At 47.6% G+C, this 6,640-nt stretch overlaps 1 long non-coding RNA gene across 1 annotated transcript; it reads left to right on the top strand.

Annotated features, from left to right (window-relative positions):
• Window positions 1–5,143: 5,143 nt before the first annotated feature.
• Window positions 5,144–6,640, top strand: LOC123104026 (uncharacterized). Its single transcript, XR_006450078.1, has 3 exons — window positions 5,144–5,695; window positions 6,078–6,152; window positions 6,359–6,640. It is a non-coding gene; the product is annotated as an uncharacterized lncRNA (long non-coding RNA).

The raw sequence follows: 6,640 nt of genomic DNA, 5'->3' as shown, positions 1-6,640 counted from the left end.
GACGACCTGTCATTTATTCTGGTTGGTGAGGCCGTCTAGTGCTTGGCTGTTAAGGCCGCCGCACATTCTTCTGCGCGTAGAGAACGCTTAATATTTCCACTAACTGTGATGGTGCCACGTGGACCGGGCATCATAAGCTTGAGAGAAGCGTAATGTGGTACTGCATTAAACGAGCGAAAGCCGCTCTTCCGAGTAGTGCTTGATAGACACTTCGGAATGGAGCGATGTAGAAAGTTAACTTTTCTCTTCGGAAGTTGTCGGGAGAACCGAATACAACCTCTAGTAATAGAGAGCCCGTACAGCAGGCCTCTGGGCCTGGTATTACTCCCTTGAAGGTAGTATTACTGTGGCTTATTTTTGTCGACTCTATCCCCATTTTGCAGACTGTGTCCTGATATATCAGATTTAGACCACTGCCGCCGTCCATAAGGACTCGTGTGAGGTGGTATCCGCTTATTATTGGGTCTAGCACCAAGGCGGCCAATCCTTCATGCCGGATGCTTGTCACGTGATCCCCGTGATCAAAAGTGATCGGGCAGGCCCACCAGGGGTTGAACTTAGGGGTGACGGGCTCTATGGCACGTGTGTCTCGGAGTGCATGTTTGCTTCTCCTCTTCGTCACATGGATCATGTTTACTGTTTTAACCTCTGGTGGGAATTTTTTCTATCCTCCAGTGCTTTGCTGGCGAGGTTCGTCCTCATCTTTGCTTGGTGTCTCCCCCCTTGTGTTCGGCGTTTAGCTTATCGGCCTGCTTGAAGACCTAGCATTCTCTGTGGGTGTGATTTGCAGGTTTGTCGGGGGTGCCATGAATCTGACATAGTTTGTCAAGAATCTTGTTTAGGCTAGACGGTCCATCTCTACTGCCTTTGAAAGGCTTTTTCCGCTGACCTGGTCGAGAGCCCCTGAATCCGGCGTTGACTGTCGAATTATCTGGGTTGTCTTCTTTATTTCGATGCTTGTTTTTACTGCGTCGTGGTTTTCCATTGCCATCCTTGACTTCGGATGTGCTTGGGTCGCTGGTGCTACTGCGGGCTAACCAGCTATCTTCGCTCACGCAAAAGCGGGTCATGAGGCTTGTCAGGGCTGCCATTGTTCTCGGTTTTTCTTGGCCAAGGTGTCTGGCAAGCCATTCGTCTCGGACACTGTGCTTGAAAGCTGCTAAGGCTTCGGCGTCCAGACAGTCGACGATTTGGTTCTTCTTAGTGAGAAACCTGTTCCAAAGCTTTCGGGCTGACTCTCCGGGCTGTTGAATTATATGACTTAAATCGTCTGCATCCGAAGGTCGGACATAGGTCCCTTAAAAATTAGCCCGAAAAGCGTCCTCGAGCTCCTCCCAACTTCCAATTGAATTTTCGGGGAGGCTTTTCAGCCAGTGCCGAGCTGGTCCTTTAAGCTTGAGGGGCAAGTACTTGATGGCATGGAGATCGTCTCCACGGGCCATATGGATATGGAGGATAAAGTCCTCAATCCAGACCCCAGGGTCTATGGTCCCGTCGTACGCCTCTATGTTCACTGGTTTGAATCCTTTTGGGAATTCGTGATCCAACACCTCATCGGTGAAACATAGGGGGTGTGCGGCACCCCTATATTTGGATGTATCATGGCGTTCGGACGGTTGTAGTATTCGATTTTGATTTTGTGCCGGAGCGCGCTTCCTAGATCCATAGATGGATCTAGTCATACTGGATTTTTGGCGCAAGTCCTCACGTAGATCGTGTGTTGGCTTATGTGCGACCTTGTTAGCCGCTCTATTGCGGTCACAAGGTGGTTGATCCGGTCGGTTGGCCGTTTTATTTTTCGGCTGTATGGGCTCTAAGGCCTCATCGTTGAATTCGGGTAATAGCTTACGCTTTGGATAGCTCTTTGTGTGGTAACCTCCACCGTACTTTTCTTCGTTGTCAAGCACTTTGTTCCACCTGCTGTTGAGCGTATTCTGTTCGGCCTTAAGCCTTTGCTTCTGCTTCTTCAGACTCCTCGCTGTGGCAATAAGCCTTCTGCGGAGGTTCTCTTGCTCCAAGTTCGTTTTCGGGATGATGTGTGCATCTTCGTCCGGACTGTTTTCCTCCCCGGAGGGGGTTTGATGAGGTTTATCCTTGGCATCGCCGTGTATGGACGTCGGATCCGTACTATGTTCGCCGTTTGCAGCTTCATCGTGCTTTGCCGCCGGGCAATGTGGTCGTCGTTTCCTCTGGAGTCGACTGGAGTGTTATTTTCTCTTGCCCTGTTATCGCTGTTTTTGCCAAGGCGGGATTTGGAGCGGCGCCTACGCCGACGCTTTGTTTGCTTCTTGGAGGGGTCGTCCTCCGCTGTCTCCTCTCGTTCCTCGTCATCATTTTCTTTGGGAGTATCCACCATGTATATGTCATGTGATGAAGTGGCTGTCCAGTGCCCTGTGGGCACTAGTTCCTGTTCCTCTCCTGCATCGTCGTCCATGCCATTGATGTCTGCAGAGTCGAAATCGAGCATGTCAGTTAAATCGTCGACAGAGGCTAATAAGTGGGTGGTGGGTGGGCAGCGAATTTCTTCGTCGTCCGCATCCCATTCTAGCCGGACATAGTTCGGCCAAGGTTCTCCTGACAAGGAGAGAGACTTTAATGAATTTAGCACATTGCCGAAAGGCGAGTGCTGAAAGATATCCACGGAGGTGAACTCCATGATCGGCGCCCAATCGAATTTGATAGGCACGGATGCAGGCGGCTCGGAGTACATGGCCGGAGATGAATCCAATGGTTCGGCAACACGGCTCTCGTAAGGGGTGAAGTCAGTATCCGACTCCATCGCCACTGAGAGTGCGGCCTCCATGGCGGGGTCCATCCCTCCGTCGTCGGATGGCGCAATTTGCTCCGGATTGAAGGCCGGAGTAGTTGCAGATGCGATCTCCCGAACACTGTCCGACGGCAGAGTTACGTCATGCTCGTCGTGATTGTGCGGCGCACTTGACACGGGCTCGAATCCGTCGAAGATCAAGTCTCCGCGGATGTCGGCATTGTTGTTTAAGTTTCCGAACCTGACCTGATGGCCAGGGGCGTAGCTCTCGATCTGCTCCAGATGACCAAGCGAATTGGCCCGCAGTGCGAAGCCGCCGAATATGAAGATCTGTCCGGGAAGGAAAACCTCACCCTGGACCGCATCGTTATCGATGATCGAAGGGTCCATCGAGCCTTATGGTGACGGGACAGTGGAACTCTCAATGAAAGCACCAATGTCGGTGTCAAAATCGGCGGATCTCGGGTAGGGGGTCCCGAACTGTGCGTCTGAGGTAGATGGTAACAGGAGGCAGGGGACACGATGTTTACCCAGGTTCGGGCCCTCTTGATGGAGGTAATACCCTATGTCCTGCTTGATTGATATTGATGATATAAGTATTACAAGAATTGATCTACCACGAGATCGTAGAGGCTAAACCCTAAAAGCTAGCCTATGGTATGATTGTATGTTGTCCTACGGACTAAACCCTCTGGTTTATATAGACACCGGAGGAGGCTAGGGTTACACAGAGTCGGTTACAAGGGAGGAGATCTACATATCCGTATTGCCAAGCTTGCCTTCCACGCCAAGGAAAGCCCCATCCGGATACGGGACGAAATCTTCAATCTTATATCTTCATAGTCCAACAGTCCGGCCAAAGTATATAGTCTGCCTGTCCGGAGACCCCCTAATTCAGGACTCCCTCACAACTCGAATACCACAACTGAAAACAAAACAAAGGATTGACTTGGAAAATAAGCCAAAAACAAACATATGATAAACCGCCTACCGTCGCTGGCTTTCCCCACCCCCAGGTCACGTCTCTTCCGAAGATCCTCTCCAACCCGTAGTTCCTCGCAGAGGGCACCCGCTCACACCGGCGTGTTAAGAGGAGGTAGGTCGCCCCTCCTTGCGGACGCATGGACGAGGGTCTCACGCTGCCGCCGGCAGCGGCAACTGCAGCGGACCACGTGCTCCGGCGTAGTCAGGGGAAAGCACAAAGCAGCGGCTCTGACTCCAATGTTGGCCTTGGCAGAAGCACGAAGGGGTCACACTGGGCGGCACTGCGGCAGGGGACAGGGTGCTGGGTTTCGCGGTAAGATCGTCTATTGGTGGATTCCGTCTGGATTGGAGGAGCGCAACAGGAATATGATCGGGGGTGGTGGTGGTCTAGGACGTGGGGACGGGGAGAGGAGAGATAGCTGTGAGCACGAGGTCCTTGCCGGTTGAATCGAATCGAAGCGTTCCGTCCATCTCTATTGGCCTTGGACGAACAAGGCAATAAGGTACATGACGAACATGAAGATATAAGGTTCGTAGTTGTTGCACGTGATTTTTGTCTAATGGTGATATGAAATAATCCTATGAACATGTGGTAACCTGCTCCTTGTACGCTTCAGGATGGGAGATCAACATATTGTTGTTTTCTCTGGTGAATGTGAAGTTCCGGTCTATCTAAAAAGCAGCTAATGTCTAGCAATCGACAGCAAGAACTCTATCCACTCATCTGGTCCAACTTACACCCATGGTATTATCCATCCACATCTCTCTGTTCGTGAAAGCAACTGCTAAATTTGTATGGTAAGAGTGGTCCCATACTGCATTCCATTGGCTACTAAATTAATTAATTTCCCGCGAATTACAATAGAATTTAATTAGGAGGGCAAGTAATTATTGGTGATAACTACTTGGTTTATTTTTGTAGGCGTGATTGTAGTCTTAGATCTTTGTAGGATTTTGTAATGTGGCTCAGATGTGTTGTCTGAATTTAGATAGCTTTGATGTCTGAATATATACATTTTGCAGATCTCCTGTCCTTACTAAAGTTAAAGTTCTGAAATAAATCTTCAGAAACAATGATGTTATGTCTGAAACCGATCTGAGTAGTGAGCCAAATTAACAATTATTTTCTCTGTTCTTAATCAGTACATAACACCTGTTTTCTCAGTTGTTAACTTAAGATTCGACCACTATGAGCAGCATTGCAACAGTCGGCCAGAGGCTTCCAGTTTTTCATTTGAATGTGCTAGAGAGATGTTTCTTTGCTTCATTTTCATTTGAATGTGATGATGAAGAGTTGAAGCTAGAAGAAGCCCAACCGTCAAATAATCCTGAAGTCCTATGAATTTGTCTCCGAAGTGTTGAGCTTAGTAAGAGATGACATAAACTGTGAGCTTTCATCCGACAAAGTTGTGCTGGTGTCTGGTTGGAAAACATGTTTCCTATTACCACCGCCCCTAGCAGCTCACATTTGTTTCGTAATATCTCTAGCAATTTCTCTAAATCCATTTTTTATATGGCCTGATGATTCATCATTAAATGCCACGCATGTTGTGTGCCTTCAGAATGAGGTGTTTCATGTGGAAGGCCAAAGGATCCTTCAGTTTGCTTTCTCAATGTTTGACTAAATATCTCATTCATGTTCAACAGACCTTACGAGCAATCGATGGAGGCAGTGCGTGAGCTAGCTTCCTTGTGGCCGGATTGATAGAGGCACTGCATGAGGAACCGAGCCACCGATGCAGGTCGCCGCCGGCTCCATTGCACATGGCAGCCGCCACCACATCTGCCGTCTCCGCATCCGAACAATCGCTGCTTTGTGAGCCGCCTCATCTAGCGAGGACGCTGCTGCCTCTGAGGACGCAGGAGCCGCCTCATTCGGTGAAGACTCGCCGCTGTTCCACAGTGAGGCCGCCGCTGGCGCCGTTGTTTCCGCACTAATCGCAGGTTTTTGCCGGCCCCTAAATTTTATCCTCTGCTTATCATGGTTATTACTTGTCCTTCCTCTGCAGAATTGAGCGCATGTTTTTTATTATAGTATAGCCTGAATTCATGCTTGCATATTACTTGAAACATAGTTAAATTGTGTATATTTAGCAGCTTTTCTTCTTACAGGCAATTGTGCTTAACTCTGGTTACATTTCTGTATGGCCGCAAAATTCAAGCAATTGTATATATACATACTTTGGTCACAATATGATCATCGAATACAATATGACACTTCCCGCTAAATTTCTTCAGCTGTAAATCTGAGAATTTACTTCTCTTTATGTAATTAAGTTTGGATTACTAGATCTTATGCCAATGCCTTTTTTTGTTCCTTAATCAGTCCGCCTGTGGAGCTCCACAGACAGACGTTGGATGTGTTCGATGATGGAGCTACCTGCGTTGGCTGTGTTGCCGGGTAGGCTCACTATTTTTGTTAGTTCTAAAATGCACTGATGCTAATATATAAGTATATATCACTACTGCTGGGAGTTGCTGTTTATTTATAGACAACTCCTGAATTTAGTATGTCTATATTTTTGGACCTATTTTTGTCCTTGTTACTCATTAAAAAATTTAGTTTTCTTGCTCAAAATCATCTTACAATGTTTCATGTTACCACAGATCATGGCAAGGAATAAATTTTACAACCAAAATCATATTCTACCAACTTATTTGGTGCATATTATCATTTAGCAGTACGCTGGCTGTGCCTTCCTATGATAAATGGAGATCTTAGATGTACTGTTGTTCCGTCAGGCATTGAACCTCTCAATGACTGACCATGAAAGATATGTGTAGCTCTAATTTTCTTCATATGTTTCTGTTTTCAAGGATAATTCTTACTCCTTTTGGAATTACCATATGTGAACATGTTTAGAATTATCATCTATGTAGATCTGTGCA

This window comes from Triticum aestivum, chromosome 5A, assembly GCF_018294505.1.
Source record: "Triticum aestivum cultivar Chinese Spring chromosome 5A, IWGSC CS RefSeq v2.1, whole genome shotgun sequence".
NCBI classification, from domain to species: Eukaryota; Viridiplantae; Streptophyta; class Magnoliopsida; order Poales; family Poaceae; genus Triticum; species Triticum aestivum.
The sequence above is the reverse complement of the archived record's forward strand: the minus strand, read 5'-3'. Positions and strand labels throughout refer to the sequence as shown.